At 42.2% G+C, this 20,015-nt stretch overlaps 1 protein-coding gene across 1 annotated transcript in view; it reads right to left on the bottom strand.

The window, feature by feature from the left end:
• Window positions 1-17,246, bottom strand: part of SFMBT1 (Scm like with four mbt domains 1) — a 96,024-nt gene extending 78,778 nt beyond the window's left edge. Inside the window, exon 1 of the mRNA XM_088456913.1 lies at window positions 17,097-17,246. The gene's annotated coding sequence lies outside the window, so the exon portion shown is untranslated. The remainder of the gene's footprint in view (window positions 1-17,096) is intronic.
• Window positions 17,247-20,015: the final 2,769 nt, after the last annotated feature.

Raw genomic sequence — 20,015 nt, 5'->3', positions numbered from 1 at the left:
AAATTTGTCCTTCTCCCATTAGCACTCCCTTCTGCCACCTGACATCAGAACAAATCCCAGTTGACTGAAAAAAACATGCATCACTACAAATGATAATTTCCAAAATTTGTTGGTTTATCATATGGAATTTATGACCAGTAGCCTAAATAACTCATCCAAATCATTTGACAAAATATGGAGTCCATGGCTTTCACTACATAGCTCTCACTTAACTTTCAAGGAACATTGGGGTTCCCCAGTAGCTAGATATGACCCAATCTGTTTGAGTTTCCTCCATTCACTCTCACCTGAGCTGAAGGGCTATCATAAAGCACCAGTATATGGGCACGGCATAAAATCGCCCAGGTGCTTCTGCACCCCCTTATAAAACTCAAGCAATCAAAAACCTTCTCAGTGTCAGTGGATAATAAGAGCATATGGGACATTGAAGCAGAGAGAGAATTAATCAAATCAATAACTTTGGCGATGTTGTCCTTGGCCTCACGTGTCGGGACAACTCTGCAGGTGAAAGTGACTGGAATCAGTGATATGATTAAAGGCCTGGTTTAGCATGGGCACAAACTTGTCCAGGAATAATTTGTAATATAAGATGGTAAAGGCATATGATCCGGGAGGCTCTTGTTCGTCTGGGTGGACTTAATGAAGTCGGCGACCTCGATTAGTAAAGGGAGACTCATGGGAGGGAACCACCACCTCGGAGAGCTTAGACAAGTCGATTTTGGAAAAGCAGCATCTGAAGTGGAGCGGCCGGACCCAACAAAGGCGCACAATTAGAGATACTGATCCAGTAACAACACTCTCCGTTAGGGAGATATATATATATATATATATATATATATATATATAATTATATAATATCCCTATCTATATCTATCTTTTTATCCCTTTCTCTTGTTTGGGACCAACTAACAGATAACAGTGACATTAAAAAAATGTAAATTAAAAAAAAAAAAAAAACAACAATTACACACACACCTTAAAATTTCCTTTTTATTATGTTCCGCTCTCTATGTGTACAGTATAAACGCTCACTATGTAATGATACTTAAATGCATGGTTTCACAGCAGATCAATGACTTTTATTTTTCATTACTTACAAACCTAAAGTTTTATACATAAACAACTGTAATTGTTTACAATGTAGGTTTTATATTTAATTTGCCACATCTCTTTTCTTTCAATGCCAATTCCATCCAAAACTAATGATATAGTGCTGGGCATAATATGTTAGTACAAGTTAAATAATTAAATTTTTTTACTCCAGTGATCCTCGCTCCTGATTGTATGGGCCTTATTCCACCTGCTAACACGGTTGTAAAGTGCCCTCAGTCATGATTTTTCCCTTCATATGCACATGCTCACGGTAAAGAGGCTTCAACAATGATGCTATCACTTTGAAAAAGCAGTGGCAAACGCAGGATTTTGAAAGGGGGGTTTCCAAATCCTTGGTTACCGAACAAATTAAAAAAAAAAAAAAAATCTAGCCACAGAGATAGAGAAATAGATAGAGAGATAGATAGGGAGCTTACACAGGATTTAGGACCACTACAGTAAAATATACCACTCAGCCCATGACGGGGTATATGCTCACTGACACACACACACAGACACCTCTATCACTAAAAAACATGAATGCAGCAGGCAAATAAATACAGCCAGCATGCTTAAAGACCCCCTCCCGACCAGTAGGGCCTCTTTTACAGTGCTCCCGTATACAGTGCTCCCAGTAGTGCCTCATACAGTGCTCCCAGTATTGTCCCCTATGTGGTGCCCCCAGTATTGGTCCCCCTATTCAGTGCCCCTTATACAGTGCCTCCAGTAGTGGTCCCCAAATGCAGTGTCCCTTATACAGTGCCCCCAGCAGTGCCAGTGCCCCTTATGCAGTGGCCACAGTAGTGCCCCATATACAGTGCCCCACTATGTAGTGCCCCCTGTAGTGGTCCCCCTACACAGCAGTGCCCGTAGTAGTGCCCCAGTAGTAGTCCCCGCACCCCTATGCAGTGCCCCTTACATATATAGGACAAAGAAAAGAAAAAAACAAACACTTACCTGAATCCCTGCATCTGCCGCTGTCTGCTCCTCCGTCCTCCCGACCCACTCTGCACTATGGGAGAGTCATCATGAGGTCTCTCCCATCACCCACTGAGGGAGCGGGAAGGTGGAGCTCATGAGTGAGTGCCAGGCCGGTTCCGTGGGCACAGCAGCCAATGAGAGTCTGTCTGACTCTCATTGGCTGCTAAACCAAACACACCACCGCTGGGTAGTAAGAGTGTACTACCCACCGCCGGCGGCTGTGCAATTGTTACTGTGAGTTGCGGACCGCACTCACTGCGGTCTGCACTACACTTACTGTCCGGCGGGCAGGGGGGTTTTCTGGGTACTCAGAAACCCCCTCTGGTGCGCGTATGAAAAGGCTCTCAGTCTTGGGACCTTAAGAGCAAACCTTGCAACTGTCCCGATATATGAGAGACTGCTAAAAATGTGGTGTGATTAGGTTCATGCAATGCAGAGGTGTTTTCAAGGGAGGCCTAGTGCTTCAGGAGTGCTAGGCATCAGGTGTGGCCATGCCCTTTGGATGGCATGCAGTTGCAAAGCAGGGACATATACACATACTAAAACCATCTGCTTTCCGGCAATATTGAGAGATATGCTTTAGAGGCATTGGGAACCCACCAATGTGCTTTAGAGCTTCCCAGAATCACAAGTACAGTATGGTTTTCTGGTTTAGCTCAAGCTTTCAGCAGAATTTGCAATTTCAAGTCTATCACATGAGCTTAGCTAATGCTGGGTACACACTGGCAGATATATTGACTAATCATTTGACTGGCCAATATATCTTGCGTGTGTCGGCCAGTGTGTACCAGCAATATGTCTGTGAATTACTTCGTTCACAGACATATCACGTTGGCTGTGCTGCACAGCCAATGACCAAGTTGTGGTACGGGCAGTAAGACGACCGCCCATACATGTGCTGCAGAAAAACGCAGGGAGAGGATGGTTGTTCAGTGTGTATGAACAACCATCATCTCCAGATATATCTCTTAGGTAGGTACTCAGCCAAGGAGTCAAAAATAATTTTGCAAGATAGCTGACAATGAGAGGCATTAACCTTATAATTGTGCCACCATGTAGAACCTCACCTCTAAAGTTATATATAAAAAAAAATAGAATATTTAACTGTGATACATTTTCCCCATCACATTGGTTATATAGAAGTATACATATCAGTGGTTCCCAAACTTTTTTGAATCTTGGCACCCTTGTGTATGAGCAATGTTTTCATGGCACCCCAAAAGTTTGTTATTGAGAAATTCAGAAAAAAATGTAGTGAAGTAAATGGTGTTTACCTGTTATCCTTAGGTTTGTTATATAGTGGTGGACAGGTTTGTGCACATATTTACATTACATTGACCATAAATAATTTGATTTGATGCTGGACCGCCAACCTGAAGCACCCCTGCAAGTGTCCCGGGTGCCGTGGAGCACAGTTTGGGAACCACTGATATACACTACCTTTTAAAAAGTTTGGGTCACCCAGACAATTTCGTTTTTTACATGAAAACTGACTTATTTATCAAATGAGTTGCAAAATTAATAGAACATATAGTCAAGACATTGGCAAGGTTAGAAATAATGATTTTTATTTGAAATAATAATTTTGTCCTTCAAACTTTGCTTTCGTCAAAGAATGCTCCTTTTGCAGCAATTTAAGCATTGCAGACCTTTGGCATTCTAGCTGTTAATTTGTTGAGGTAATCTGAAGAAATTTCACCACACGCTTCCTGAAGCACCTCCCACAAGTTGGATTGGCTTGATGGGCACTTCTTGCGTACCATAGGGTCAAGCTGCTCCCACAACAGCTCAATGGGGTTGAGATCTGGTGACTGCGCTGGCCACTCCGTTACAGACAGAATACCAGCTGCCTGCTTCTTCCCTAAATAGTTCTTGCATAATTTGGAGGTGTGCTTTGGGTCATTGTCCTGTTTGAGATGGAAATTGGCTCCAATCAAGCGCTGTCCACAGGGTATGGTATGGCGTTGCAAAATGGAGTGATAGCCTTCCTTATTCAAAATCCCTTTTACCTTGTACAAATCTCCCACTTTACCAGCACCAAAGCAGCCCCAGACCATAACATTACCTCCACCATGCTTGACAGATGGCATCAGGCACTCTTCCAGCATCTTTTCACTTGTTCTGCATCTCACAAATGTTCTTCTGTGCGATCCAAGCACCTCAAACTTCGATTCTTCTGTCCATAACACTTTATTCCAATCTTCCTCTGTCCAATGTCTGTGTTCTTTTGCACATATTAAGCTTTTCCTTTTATTGGCTAGTCTCTGATATGGCTTTTTCTTTGCCAATCTGCCTAGAAGGCCAGCATCCTGCAGTCGCCTCTTCACTGTAGACGCTGACACTGGCGTTTTGCGGGTTCCATTTAATGAAGCTGCCAGTTGAGGACTTGTGAGGCATCTATTTCTCAAACTAGAGACTCTAATGTACTTGTCTTCTTGCACAGTTGTACACTGGGGCCTCCCACTTCTCTTTCTACTCTAGTTAGAGCCTGTTTATGCTGTTCTCTGAAGGGAGTAGTACACACTGTAGGAAATGTTCAGTTTCTTGGCAATTTCTCGCATGGAATAGCCTTCATTTCTAAGAACAAGAATAGACTGCTGAGTTTCACATGAAAGTTCTCTTTTTCTGGCCATTTGGACAGTATAATCGAACCCACAAATGTGATGCTCCAGATGCTCAACTAGCTCAAAGGGAGGCCAGTTTTATAGCTTCTCTAACGAGCAAACCCATTTTCAGCTGAGCTAACATAATTGCACAAGGGTTTTCAAGGGTTTTCTAATCATCCATTAGTCTTCTAACGCTCTTAGCAAACACAATGTACCATTAGAACACTGGAGCGATGGTTGCTGTAAATGGGCCTTTATACACCTATGTAGATATTCCTTTAAAAACCAGACATTTGCAGCTAGTATAGTAATTTACCACATTAACAATGTGTAGAGTGTAATTCTGATTAATTTAATGTTATCTTCATTGAAAAAAAACAGTGCTTTTCTTTCACAAATAAGGACATTTCTAAGTGACCCAAACTTTTGAACGGTAGTGTATATGTGTAATACAACTGTTTTACAAAGCAAAGTCTCTACATTAAATGTGTATGACTTCCTCACAATATTCAAATGTAATAAAGTCTCCACTGGGAATGGAACATACCTTTACCAAAATTAGTTACAAAAACAATAATATTTAGTTAAAAAAAAACAGTGCTTAAGGCTAAGGAGATCACATATTGGAGCAGCTGTCAGCAGTAAGCTCTAGTCAGACCAGCAGTGATAGGAAGATGTTATAGAGAACATGTAAGCAGCTGCCTCTGTTAAGGCAGCTGTTCTGTACTCCAGGATCCCCACAGACTAAAAGAGCAATAACCGAAAAAAAGTGTAAGACATTAGTGCAGAGACTCCCAAACGCGGTCCTCAAGGCACCCTCACAGTCCAGGTTGTAAGCAGTGGCAAACGCAGGATTTCTAGAGGGGGGTTTCCAAATGCTTGATTTTAGAGAGAGTGTGGCCAGTCCATAGTAGGGTAGAATTAGCACTTAACCAGCTTTAATATGCATCTTCCAAAGTATATTGTGTGTCATAATTCCAGCATATAGAGAACCAGGAATCACCTTAAGCCATTAGATGTGCCAGTAGGCCATCCTGCCTGAGCTGAATGTTTTTATTTTAGATGTGGGCACCATTTCAGAGTATTAGAGCAAGTCCGGGAATCTGGGAGCAGCAGAATAACCTAGCACTGCCCTGGACATATATAGCAGCACATCCCTAACAGTGAATGTTTTCCAGATCTCCTAGTTGGTGCACAGGTTATTTATTACTGGCTGATACATGTTAAAAGATCCACAGGTGGTGCTAATTATTTCATATGTGATACTGAGAAGAACATGCAGCACTAGTAAAATTATATTATATTACTATTTCTATTGTTGTCATGGTGTGGGCTGGGGAGGGGGGTTTCCAGGCAGACGGAAACCCCCCCTGCGTTTGCCTATGGTAAGGATATCCATGCTTTACCACAGGTCACTTAATTAGTACCTCAGTCAATTTGATTTAACCACCTGTGCTCAACCTTGGTTATTTCTAAAACCTGAACTGTTGGGGTGCCTTGAGGATCGCGTGTGGGAACCTCTGCTTTAATGTAAGGGCAGACCAACCTCTATGCACCAGATACACTGGTATTGAGAGACAACTGACAGATGTAGTCAGCGAAATTAAATGTGCATAAAGGGTTTATATTAACAATACATAATTTGCCATATCTTCCATGTTCTAGCTGTAACTACAAATGATGACTTTCCAATCCAGAAGCACATGCGAGATGGATGATTTTGCAGTTTGGAGGTTGCGCCGAAGCCATTGACACGTTTGAAAATCATCCAACTAATTTTGAGTATGTTACTCTTGGACATGGTACTTGTTTTGGGTCACTATTCTGGTTTGCAGTTTATAATAAACTTGTAATGGAATTGTACCTTACTATTTGTACTTCTAAACTTAGGGCCTGATTCAGAGCCGAACGCTATGACCAGAGCGCTCGCTCTGAATCAGTGCCCTCCTCCCTGAAAATGGAGCGGCCTCCTGGCCGCTCGCATAGCTGTGGGTGACCACCCACAGCATATGCGAGCGGCCAAAAAGATGGTCGCGATGATCAAGACCATCGGGCTTGTGACGAGACCCTGCGGCAGGGTCCCGCTACCGCAAGCCCAGGAGTGATTTTGGCTCTATCAGAGCCAAAATCACTCCCACTGACATCATTACTGATGTCAGTGGGGCCGGCTTGAGACGGTAGGCGTTCCCATGGGAACGCCTCCGTCTGGCAGCCATGCACCCGGCACGCCCACCAAAGGGGGAGTGCTGTCAATTAACATCGACAGCATGCCCCCTTTGGTGCGAGACCCGGAGCGACGGAGAGCCCGTCGCTATCCGGGTCTCGTGCATGCGCACGACGGAGCTCCCTCCGTCGTGCACATGCGCAGTGGGGCAACATCGACCCGCTTGCGAGCGTCCTGCGCTCGCGAACGGGTCTGAATGACCCCCTTAATCTTTTGATTATAGGTATTAAAAATGTACAGTTTGCCAAGTGCCATGATAAACACAATCACAAGAGATATGGTGCAGTAAATAGAGGGGCTTTGAGAAATGTATAGAATACAACTTTGCCAGTATTATCCTCTCTTTGACATCATGTGATCACCAAGATGCTTGGTGACAAACTGGCTCAGAAGATTTTAGTTTACATTTTTCTGGGACCAACAGAAATCACATGTTTCCAGGAGGTTTGGTATAAAAGATCAGTCAATAGGTAGACAGGGACAAAAGGTCGACACACACAACGATCCTGAAGACAGATGGGTACAAAAGGTTGACAGGATCAAAAGATCAACACTGAAATGGTTGACACATTTTTATTTATTTTTCTAATGGTGCGTACAGACGGGATGATAAATAACAATATCGTTGTTCGATCTCCCGAGTGTGCTGGATGATCGATATCGATCATACAGCATACCATTTACCCACCAACGACTATAACGACCCGCGATAAATGATCGCTGGTCCCTATAGTAACCTGGTCGATATTGACCAGGTTAGCCTGCATGTATGAGCGATGGTTGATATCGACAATACATGCCCGCGCATCGCAGGTCTTTGGTGGGCCAAAAATGCACGATATGAACAATATAATCGATATAGTTATTCATATTGTCTATTTTAATCGTACAGTGTGTACGCACATTAACCCTATTCTTCATCCTAATCCTCCACTTGGTGCCTAACCCTAACCCTCCCTCCTGGTGTCTAACCCGAACCGTCTGGGTAAGTGCCTAACCCTAACCATCCATCCTAGTGCCTAACCGTCCCTCCTAATGCCTAACCATCGGGGTAAGGGCCTAACCCTAACTATCGGGGTAAGGGCCTAACCCTTACCCCCCGGTAAGTGCTTGACCCTAACAAAAAAAACATGTGTTTACCATTTTTTTTGTCGACCATTTCACGGTCAAGCCTTTGACAGAGTCTATCTTCACGCATGTTTTGTCCCTGTCCACCCTAATGAATATTAGATATTGTCAACCTTTTTAGTGTAGATCTATTGACTTGAACCCATTTCCAGATGTAGAAGCCATAAAAATAGCTTAATTTTAAATCTATTAAAAGAAAATCCAAACCTATTTGGGGTTGCACCTTTAATAGCCTTATGATGAGGGGCTTGCTAAATGCTCTAAAACTAGGTACTTGCGATCTACAATAGATTGCGACGACCATTGTATAGTATGTACTCCTTGCACATCAGATTGGACAATGTGACGGACGACACGGTGTTGTTACATTAAGTACATTAAGCCTGTAACAATATATCATGTCATCGTACAGCGGATTGTGCAGTATATACAGTGATGCAATATATCATTGCATCGCATCGCCACATTGCTGAAGTATGTACCCAGCTTAAGTGGGAATCTCCTCATTCAAACAAAATTTCACGGAGTCCCTTAACTAGAGCCTCTGCAGAAACCAATAAATCTACACGAGATGGTCTCCCATCCTACTAATGTTACTACACACAGTTATATCAAACATAACAAGTGAACCCACACGCACAGTTAGAAATACAGTAATATCTACATAGACAATATTTTAATACATATACATTATATGCAGCACAGACGGTGTAATGGTTAGCATTACTGCCTCACAGTGCTGAGGTCGCGGGTTCGATACCCACTACGGCCCTAACTGTATGGAGTTTGTATATTCTCCTTGTGCTTGCGTGGGTTTCCTCCGGGTGCTCCGGTTTCCACCCACACTCCAAAAATATACCCCTAGTGTATATGTGGTAGGGAATATAGAGTGTAAGCTCTACTGGGGCAGGGACGGATGTGAATGGCCAAATATTCTCTGTAAAGCGCTTCGGAATATGTGTGTGCTATATAAATAACTGGTAATAAATAATAATATACCGTATAAGATTAAACAAAATAAATGCTCTAGAAGCTCCTGCTAATGAGTATGATATACAAAATATTATATAAATACAGAAGTAATACACAATATTGTTTTTGTACGGAGGCTCCTGCAGTCAGATTGAGGGGGCAAATTATACAAAAGGAGCACCAGGGCACCTAGTTTTGTGAATCAGTAGAATTACAGAGTGTCCTGCTACATCTTTGCCGATAGCGCTAAAATATGTGCGCACGCATTGCGGCATGTGATTACCCGCAGCAGCATATGCTATGGTGCGTTACTGCGCGCACTGAGATCGTACCATGCAATCCTATGGAGGCGTGGGTGCGAACGCAGTGAGCTTATCCGCTCACGGGTGCACGCCTTGCAGGTGCTGCGATTTGCTGCGTATGCAGCAAAGATGTAGCAGGACATCTGTAATTTTTGTCCCTCTTTAACTCAATAGGATATTTATTTTATTCATATATTTTCCACTTTCTTGTGGATTACTTGTAAACAGAAGAGTGAAGGGCTGAAATTGATGGTCTTCAGATTGCCTGATATTGCAACATGTTTAGTTCCAAAATGATTTCAATGCTTGGTAATGATCTTCTTGAAATCAATAGAATTATTACAGGGCGTGGAAGGGAATGTGGTCAATATGATGACCGGTTTGTGTGGTAATGTTCTGACTGCATTAACAGGCAGGAATGAAGCCAGAAGTAGTGTAGCCACTTATCCCAATAGCTGAACGGATCGATCTTGTTCAATTTGGCCACCATGAACAATAACCCTGGCGCTTGACTGTTGAATTGTGGGCACAATTACTGTCCAGTTAGAAGTGTAATAACTACAATGCGCGCATAGGAATTTTTAATAAAATTAAACAAATACATCCATGTCTCGGATTTGTCTACCAAGATTTTCTAAAGGTCCAATAAAGGTGATCATTCTCTAAAAGGTGCCCACACACTGGACGACTCGCAAAAGATGCGATGTCATCAACAATTTCCCTTGAACTCCCTGGGCAACTCACTGGCACTCCTGGACAGATGATATCTTGCTAAACTGTGCAGTGTGACTAACGACCTATCGTGCGTCCTTAATGATCTCCAGTGCATCGTTAAAAAGATTGCCAGATCTTAACTGCAGTAGGTAAGATCTGAAGATACGAAAAACCACCCACGGGACCACGCATAAGATCGTTATCGTTCCTGGAAGCTGCACGATTTGCACGTTTTTAAACAATGCAGTTTCGATGTGTCGTTTTAGTGCAAGTCGTGGCAAAAATCATCCAATGTGTGGGCACCTTTGAAAACTTTTCCTACCCATGCATGCTGACATCAATTTCTGTAAGGACAACAGAAAACGCACTCAGCTTAGGTCCCAAGAATGTATAAATATTATTTGACCAGTTTCTCCCCGCTACACTAATATACTTAAGGTGCCCACACACTAGACAATATTTTACACGATCAGCCCGATTCCAACGCATCGGGACGACAGATCGTGTAAAATATGTCCTAATCGTGAGTCTCTACTCACGATTACGATGCCGATGCGCGTACTCGCTGGTCATACATTGCATCTTCAGATCTTGCCTGCTGCAGGCAAGATCTGAAAATCTTATCACGATGCACAGGAATAGTATAGGATGCACGATAGATAGTGGGTCAATTTGGATTGTTTTATAGGATGCACTCAATAAAGCTCCCAACTGTAATTTTTCAAACAGATGACAGTTAGGAGCTGATTATCACCATTATCATACGCAACAGGTTTTATCACTCAATGTGAATGATAAACTTATTGATAAATAAGGTCTTTAATGTCATACTGGTTGAGTCTCCCATATCCAAATATTCCAAAATACTGAATATTCAGAAATACTGAATTTTTTGAGCATGACCAAGATAGTGACACCTTTGATTCCTGATGGTTCAATGTACACAAAATTTAAGGCACAAAATTAAAAATATTGTACAATATTACCTCAGGCTGTGTGTATAAGTTGTATATGAAACATTGGGCCTGATTCAGAGCCGCTCGCTATTTGCGGTCGTTCGTTCTAAAACAATGGGTGGCTATTCAAATGACCCGTTCGCTAATTGCGGTCTGTTCACAACTTGCGGTTGTAATCTTGATAAAAACGCCCCCTGGCCGCTCGCATCCTACGTCATGTCCGCTATTTATTAGATTAATCGAGTACATCGAACAGCATATGAACTGCTCGCTATTCTTGTGGCTGTTTTTTTCAACTGCTATTTTGCGAGCAGTTCGGAGTAAAAAAAAAACCAAGTGACGTGGTTAATGACGCTGCTGTATTAATTATGCACTCCCTTAAAACGCCCGTTTTGACCTTTAAGCACGCCTGCGATCTAATTCCACACCCCCGTTTTCAAGCACCTTCCCCTGTTACCACCCACATACGCCTCCCTCTGTCACTCAAAATAGCAGGCATTCGCTATATAGCGAACAAACGATTTTCGGCCGCACTGACTGGTTCGCGCATGCGTATTAAAATCCGTACGCATGCGCAGATGTGCGAACATCAGTCAGAACGAGCGAGCGGCCGCTTACGAGCGGCTCTGAATGAGGGCCATAAATGCATTCTGTGTTTAGACTTGAATCCCATCCCCAAGTTATCTCATTATATACATAATGATAGCGCTACAAACGTACAGAAAATTCTGATCTCCAAAATTTTTCTGGTCCCAATCATTTTAGATATGGGAGACTCAACCTGTAGCACATAATAGCACTAGCTTCCATGGATAGAACTAATTCATTCATTTTCTTTCATTTTGGATGGAGAAATCTGGGAATCTGTTTTGGAACCCAGGATTCCATAGGCAAACGCAGGGGTGGTTTCCGTCTGCCTGGAAACCCCCCTCCCCAACCCACACAATGACCACAATAGAAATAGTAATATAATAGATTGTTACTAGTGCTGCATGTTCTTATCAGTATCACAAATTAAATAATTAGCAACACCCGAAGATCTTTTAACATGTATCCATCCATAATAAATAACCTGTGCACCAACTAGAAGATCTGGAAAACATGCACTGTTAGAGATGCACTGCTATAGAGCCCAATATGTACATATATGTCCAGGGCAGAGCTAGGTTATTCTGCTGCTCCCCCAGACTCCCGGACTTGCTCTAATACTCTGGAATGGTGCCCACATCTAAAATAAATACATCCAGCTCAGGAAGGATGGTCCTACTGCCGCATCTAATGGCTTACTGTCATCGCTGGTCCTGTATATGCTGGGATTATTACACACAATATACTTTGTATGACGCATATTTAAAACTGGTTGAGTACTAATTCTGCCCTCTTCATGGACAGGCCACACTCACTCTAAAATCAGGCATTTGGAAACCCCCCTCTAGAAATCCTGCGTTTGCCACTGGATTCAGTGTAAAGTTTATAGAGCAGATCAAAAAACACCCCATATGCCGAATTACAGTGGTTTATGATGTGGCATGGGGTTGGACACACAAGTAGAGGAATTCTTATTCTCCCTCCCACTGAACAGAAGAATCTTCAGATACAAGTATCAAGATAAACTCTTATGCTGGCCATACACCTATACGACCAGCATAAGATCCGATTCATCATACGATTTCCCTTCGATTCCCCGGAGCTCCCTGGCAGTCCCGGCAGCATGTTTGCTGTTTTTCTTAGCACAGGATCTGTCGTATGATCGATCCTATGCCTCACATGCTCATTAGGGAAACAGTCATTGAAATTACTTGAATTGCTGCACGATGGATCGCATGTACAAAATAAACGTCACGATCTGCACATGCTACGATGGAACATATGGGCTGCACATCTGATCATAAGATCCGATTATAGGAGCTGCGGGAGCGCGCATCGGATCTTATCTTACTAAAATAATACACGATTTTCACAAGATCCATCTTATGACTCAACGAAAATCTGGCAATCGGCCCGAAATCGTGCAGGTGTATGGCCAGCATTAGAGTGTATCTAACGAACTGTAAAAGTGGGCAAGTGCAGCTATTAAATAGTCCTTCTCTAGATCTATAATTTCACACTGGAGGAGCTCCATTTGAAATAATTAAATCTTGTAGCTCACATGGATCAGTATGAAAGAGAGAACACCTGTTTCTTACCTACCATAAAAAGGAGTCTATCAAAAAGCGATAACCAGCCCTCTAATTTATTAATTCTCCTGTGATGTCTTGCATGAAATAAAGTCTTGTATACTAAACCACAATCTTTAATTTCTCCAAGAAAAATATTTATAGCATAGGTATCTAAATAGTATATGTTCTACATGAATTAAGTCTTAGGGGAAGGCTTTATAAGTCGTGGACTGAGTCACGTGGTCTGTTCCTGCAGGTATAGTGCCCAGAGCAATTCCATTACAAACCCATGAACAGTTACGAGGCAGCAGTTAGTGCTCATTTCTGTTTCTGCTCAAGCCTCCAAATAGTTTGTAACTGAATAGCTCTGGGCACTTTACTTGCGGGCCGCTGAGTTATTCTGACCATTAGAGGCTGTTGTAGAGTAAGTGCTTTGTAAGTTTGCGTACTGTATTATGAGAGATATCACTCTAGTCCACGCACTGCTCAGAAAGTGAAGACACATGCACAATTGCAGGCCTGCATACAGCTGACACTTATGACTCCCTGCGACTGGAGAGGCAGGATGGATGAGAGAGGGTGCGGTGTAATATAGGCTGAGGACAGTAGTGTTTTCACAAACATGGCTCATGCAGAAATACACAGACACCTGCTCAGAGACGTATCTTATGCACCTGAAACATAGCAGGTTCAAGTACTCACTGATAACAATGACTTGTCATAAAATGGGGATACTGTATATGCTGCTGGTGCAAAGGCACATAGCTCTACATAGAGGCGGAAAGTAGATATTTTTATGTGTGTCCTTTATTATTTCTATTTTTGTTAGTCATTTACATCTATTTTGCCAACAACCTTCCACTTAGTATGAAACCCTGTGCCATTGTAGGCATCCACTTTCTTACAGTTCTGAATGGATTGGTTTTTTTGGTTGTAGGAATCCAATATATTCCTATTAAAGTATGAAATATATATATTTTTTCATCCTAGTACAGAAAACATGAAGAGGCCTGTATAGTAATAATATCACAGAAGCAGCATTATTTTTTCAATCCATATCACAGTGGAAATTTTTTTTTTACATGATTGTACTCGCTATGTACTAAAAAGCTCTACATTCCCTGAGTAATACCCATCAGCATATCAGAGGAGTGTTTTGTGTTTTTGTGTTCCTCCACAAAGACTGTCACTGTGCATCGCATAGTGTCAGGTTCTGAAACTCCTCTGCACCGGACAGAGGCCCTGATTCAGAGCCGGACGCTCTGACTAGAGCGCTCGCTCTGAATCAGGGCCGTACTATTTAAATTTGGAGCGGCCTTTTGGACGCTCGCATAGCTGTGGGTTACCACCCACAGCTTATACGAGCGTCCATGATGATGGTCGCGATGGTCAAGACCATCGGGCTTGCGACGAGACCCTGCGGTAGGGTCTCGCTGCCGCAAGCCCTGGAGTGATTTTGGCTCTATCAGAGCCAAAATCACTCCCACTGACATCACTAGTGATGTCAGTGGGGCCGGCCCCAGACGGTAGGTGTTTCCATGGGAACGCCTCCGTCTGGCAGCACCGCCCCCAGCACGCCCACCAAAGGGGGCGTGCTGTCACTCACCATCGACAGCACGCCCCCTTTGGTGCAAGACCCGGAGCGACAGCTTGGCTGTCGCTATCCGGGTCTCGCGCATGCGCACGACAGAGTTCCCTCCGTCATGCGCATTTGGGTACCATCGACCCGCTTGCGAACGTCCTGCGCTCGCGAGCGGGTCTCAATGAGACCCTGAGGCTACAGGAGAATTCACAATTCCTCTCCATCAGAAATACCTTGATAAGCATAAAATGACTAGTGTCATCAGTATTTGTGTACTTTACAGACTCATTGCAGAGAGAACCCAATGAATTTGTTAAATGGTACTTGTGTACTTTACGTACACAAGTACTGAAAGTTGTCCCCACCTAAAGAATTAAGTTGTGTGCTCACCACGCTTCGGGCTCGGTGGCTCACCACAAGGTTATATTCCCCCTCTATGCCCACTTGCATGGTAGGGAATGACTCTGGACACTAGCTGATGACGTCAGGGTCCTCTCTGTGAAGAGGATTTAGACATTACGATGATCGATAATAATAATGAGTGTAGGACACTTGGGTTCTCTCTGCAATGAGTCCGTAAAGTACACAAGTACAGTGTCATCAAAAAACACTGTTTGTGGAGCTTGGGGCCTGATTCAGAGGCGCGCTGGCTCTGAATCAGGGCTTTTTTTTTTTTTTTTGGCCGCCAGGATGCTCGCAAAGCTGTGGGTGACCACCCACAGCTAGTGCGAGCAGCCTGGCAGTGGTCACAATTATTGCGACAATCGGGCTTGCGTCGGGACCCTGCGGGAGGGTCTCGGCTCCCGCAAGCCCGAAAGGACTTCCTGCTCTAATAGACAAGGAAGTCCACTACTGACCTCACGAATGAGGTCAGTAGGGCCGCTCACAAACTGCAGGCATTCCTAAGGGAACGCCTGCATTTGTGCAGCCACCCCGCCTACAAAACGGGGCGAGCTGTCAATCAACATAGACAGCCGCCCCGTCTTGTAGTGAGCCCCAGAGCTGCCGTTGCTCACTGAGGCTCGCGCATGCGCAGTGGGGGAATATCGACCTGTTTGCAAGCGCTGTGTGCTCACGAGCGGGTCTGAATCAGGCCTTGGTACCATAGGGGTCAGACTGTAGCCCAGATTGAAAGTAATGGGGGCTGCGATTTTCAGTGCTGGTTAGATTTCAGTGAAATTACCTGGTTTCTGCCTAATGTTATGTAAAACAAGGCTTGATAAATATGCCCCTAAATGATGACATATTTCCTGTAATTGTCCGACTGTTGACTGCAAGTTATTTGTATTACTATACAACTGGTAGAAAATACAGATAATCAATTAGGATCCATTAGTTCTTTATTTTTAGTACTTTAAAAAAAAAAAAAAAAAAAAGATACTTCTGGGGATCTTCCCTAATCAGATTTTTTTTTCTTGCTTAGTGACTCACAGACTAAAAATCTCTAGCCAAAGAAGCAAAGCATTACTATAACTATTATAAAGTTGTATCATTCAAATTCATTGAGATTTATTTTATTGTAGTTATTTGTCTGATGTTACTGTAGTCTGCAACTGTGTCTCTTTCCAGATAGATATTTAGCTCACAAAAATAGAATAAAATAACTACTTTAACAATAAAAAAAAAATATAACTAAAAATTTGAATGGATAAAGCTAGGTGTGGATACAGAAAAAAAAAACAAGTTAAAATGCTACAACCTGGCACTGAAGGGGTTACATAGGAAGACAGTGCCAGGGAAACACTGACACTGTATTTTCATTAAGTAGATCACTACATTTGAGAACTAAATTTTGTGCTTACTGTATATATGCAGTTTTTTTTATGATTGCCAATAACACAGACGGTGGGGGGGGGGGGGGGGGAGACACTTGTAAGACAGGAGAAGATACAACTACCATATCAAACAAATCAGACTGTGAGGGACTCAATGAACGCTTCTCCCCATTCCCTCTATAATACCAATATTACTGTGACCAAGACTCACACACATGATGCCCTATAGCTGCTGACTTTGCATGAAGTTGTTGATCTCCATATCTCTTTTTTTTTTTTTATTGTATTGTGTTTTTCTTGTTTGAAATGTATGGATCTAGAGAAAGTAAGGGCAGAAGAGAGTAGAAGGGCAATGCCAGCACCCAGGCACACATTGCTGGGTATATTGGTGTATAGCTATTACCCATGCACTGCTAAAGTGCAGAGAGCTGGCCCCCCTCCCATGCTCACACATATACACAACATCCTCCTACAGGAATACATTGTTGCAAACTTGGGAAGCTCTTAAAAAAGCCGACAACCTATAGAAAGCGGAGAAAACCCCCTCAGCAGGTAGCTCAGACTCTCCCCTGTCTAAGGACACCCGTTGCAGAGCTTTTCCTTACCCGCACGGACTTTTTCCAGGCTGATTTGCTTGGCCCGGTGCGCCGCTCTCTCTTCCCTCTGCTTCTCAGCTATTCACCCCCCGCCGCTGCTCACTGCCTCATTCCAATATGGCCCAGAGGCTGCCACTGCGCATGCGCGCTGCTCCCCTCGCTCACTCTCTGCCTTCTCTAATATTGTGTGTGTATTTTTTTTAGGACATTTTTCGTTCTTCCTCCACCCACTTTTTTTTAAGCTTTATTTTGACACTCTCCACCCTCAGCTCTGTCACCCTCCATGTGCATGTTGATGAGTTGCACTTTTCGCTGTGTTTTCATGTCATGCCATTGACTAGTAAGGTGCTTACAAGTCTCTTTTATAATCACAGGAAGTGCACAGAATTTCCAATTTCCACCCAAAAATCCCAACTCATAATGCACCACACGAATTATATCCTTCACCAACATCAAGTAATAACAATAACGTTACAGGTTGCTTGTAGAATTTGTTAGCAGTTTCCCACTAATGGGGAATATTGTTACATTACTGCTAATATCTCCTGTAAGTCAGACGTGTGTGTAATAGTCCAACATACAGATCATTTTTAGGCAGGGAAAATAATCACCCCCTTAGCCAGAAGTGCCAGCCAGTGATAATGGTGATGTTCTGCCCTGGTAAGGGTTAGCTTTCCTTCATAACAACATGCAGGTTATAACATTAGCCTCTGTCATTTGATCAGCAATGAAAACATTAATGAAGATCATCCTTAAAAATAAAATAGTAAACTGCTGACAGGATCTTTACAAATGTAAACATACATTTAATTTACCTTTTAGATTTTTGGTTATATAAAGGTATTGTGAATTACTATATATATTTGTGAATTTTATGGTAGCATGGGTCAGCACTTCTCAGTAAGGCTTTGGAATTCTGCCATAACAGACATCTAACAGACCTCTAATATGGCAAAATTTGGGGTAGCTCTCACCAGGAGAGGCGCAAATGTAATATTTAGTTATATTAGTATGCTATGTTTGATTATTCCTTTGCTCATTGCACCTTAGAGACACCTTCAAAATGTCTGAATTCAAGTTAATGAGCCCCTCTTTTGAAGTAATATGGAGTGATTGACATATTGGGGAAGTGTTGTGTATGGTAAAACACATTCAGGTATATATAAAATATATATAAAGTTGCTTTGTGTTCTATTATATACAATATAGCTATACATATTGTGCCCTATTAGCAACAAAAATAAAACATATGGAAGCAAATTAATACAGTCCATTTTTTGGGGAAAGCATAGTGCAGGGCTCCCTTACCTGTGAATAAGGGTCAAGAAGATGGGCGCCATTATCCCATGATCCTCTTTTAAAAAAAATACTGATAATGTTTTATATTATTATTATTATTATTATTAATAATAATAATAATAATAACATAATGCACCTCATTTTTTGTGCATTATGTTTCTTAACAATAATACAATCATTTTAAATAATAAAGTAATTAAAGTACACTTTTTAATACAAAATTAAGCAGTGGGCCACAAAGCTGATTCGTAGATAGAAATGATCCATTAATCGCTCCTGGCACAGTGAAATATTGTATATTAGTGGCTTAGCTATCATTATTGCATTGCAATTAAAAATTATCGGTGAAACAGAATTCAAGAATTAAAATGTACCTCTACATATGTTGTGCTCATGCCTCAGTGTTATCACTGGCTTGTAGTAGAGTGATTGGCTAAAGTTTCATAAGTAGGTTGAGCATTCAAAATGGCTGCCTCTATAGGTGCATTGTACTGCCCTGGCATCACTGCCCTAAACTTAAACCCCACAGTCATATTCGGGATTAGCAATAAACATAAAATATAAATTACTGGACTTCCCAATAACATGCTGCTATACTCTTAGAATTATTTTATTTTCCCAGCACAAAGTTGGTTCGTTATTACCATGTGTTTATGCTTGGGAAACAGGGAGGACACTTTCAAATAACTCCCATTTACTTTAAACAGTCACCTTCAACAATGATTTATAGTCAGAGTGTTATCTGTGGTAAATTGCAGTCATTTATGGTGTGTTAATATGAAAGAACAGGAAATGTGATGTGTTTGAAATATTGTACAAATCTGTAATTTTCTTGGGTGGCATAACGTGATGAAAATAATGTGTCCTGTGCAGTAGCCAGTTACTAGTTAGAGGTTGATTATTAAACTTTTATAACAAAATAAAATATGCTCCATTTCCACCTTTAATGTAATACATTTTTTGGATAAGTTTTTACTTGCAAAAAAATCATATAACTAAACCTCCTTAGCTAAACTGCAATACAGCTGGCACCAGCTGAGTGCGCTGTAGTATTGAACTTTCTTGCAGACAGGGCAATGCCAATAAGGAAGTAAAATGTTTGAATCATGGGTATACACAAATCGTTCCTCATTTTGAATGTAGAACTTTCAATAGGCCTTGTTCTCATTTCTGATCAAGTACTAACCTTTATAAAATATGCATCATTTCATGGTAAACAGAATGTATTTTTTTTGTCCGTTGTAATCTATAGCTTGAGTGTCTAAATATAATAATACTATAGACATCTCGAGTACACCATCATTTGATTTATTATAATGTATTGCTTTAAAGATAGTATAATGAGCCCCATAGCATAGAGCACCTGGTCTTTGTAGTCCCACCACACGCCTCTTGTGTTAAAAAGGCAGCACGTAGTCATTTACACAGGCCGCACAGCCTCCTTCTACAGCGGCATAATCAGGTAAGAAACCCAGGTGGGGGGCAAGGAGATGATTGCTGTCATAGACCTTGTTGGGGAAGAGAGAAGTGGTTGCTGGTGGGCACACGGAGACCTTGCCTATGTGTGCCGCCAATGAAGATCCTCCACTGAGGGCACTCATTGCAGAGTATTGCAGATTCACACACCTG

The sequence above is a fragment of the Taudactylus pleione genome, unplaced genomic scaffold, assembly GCF_031769625.1.
Source record: "Taudactylus pleione unplaced genomic scaffold, aTauple2 ptg000726l, whole genome shotgun sequence".
Classification (NCBI taxonomy): domain Eukaryota; kingdom Metazoa; phylum Chordata; class Amphibia; order Anura; family Myobatrachidae; genus Taudactylus; species Taudactylus pleione.
This window is presented reverse-complemented; position numbering and strand designations above follow the sequence as displayed.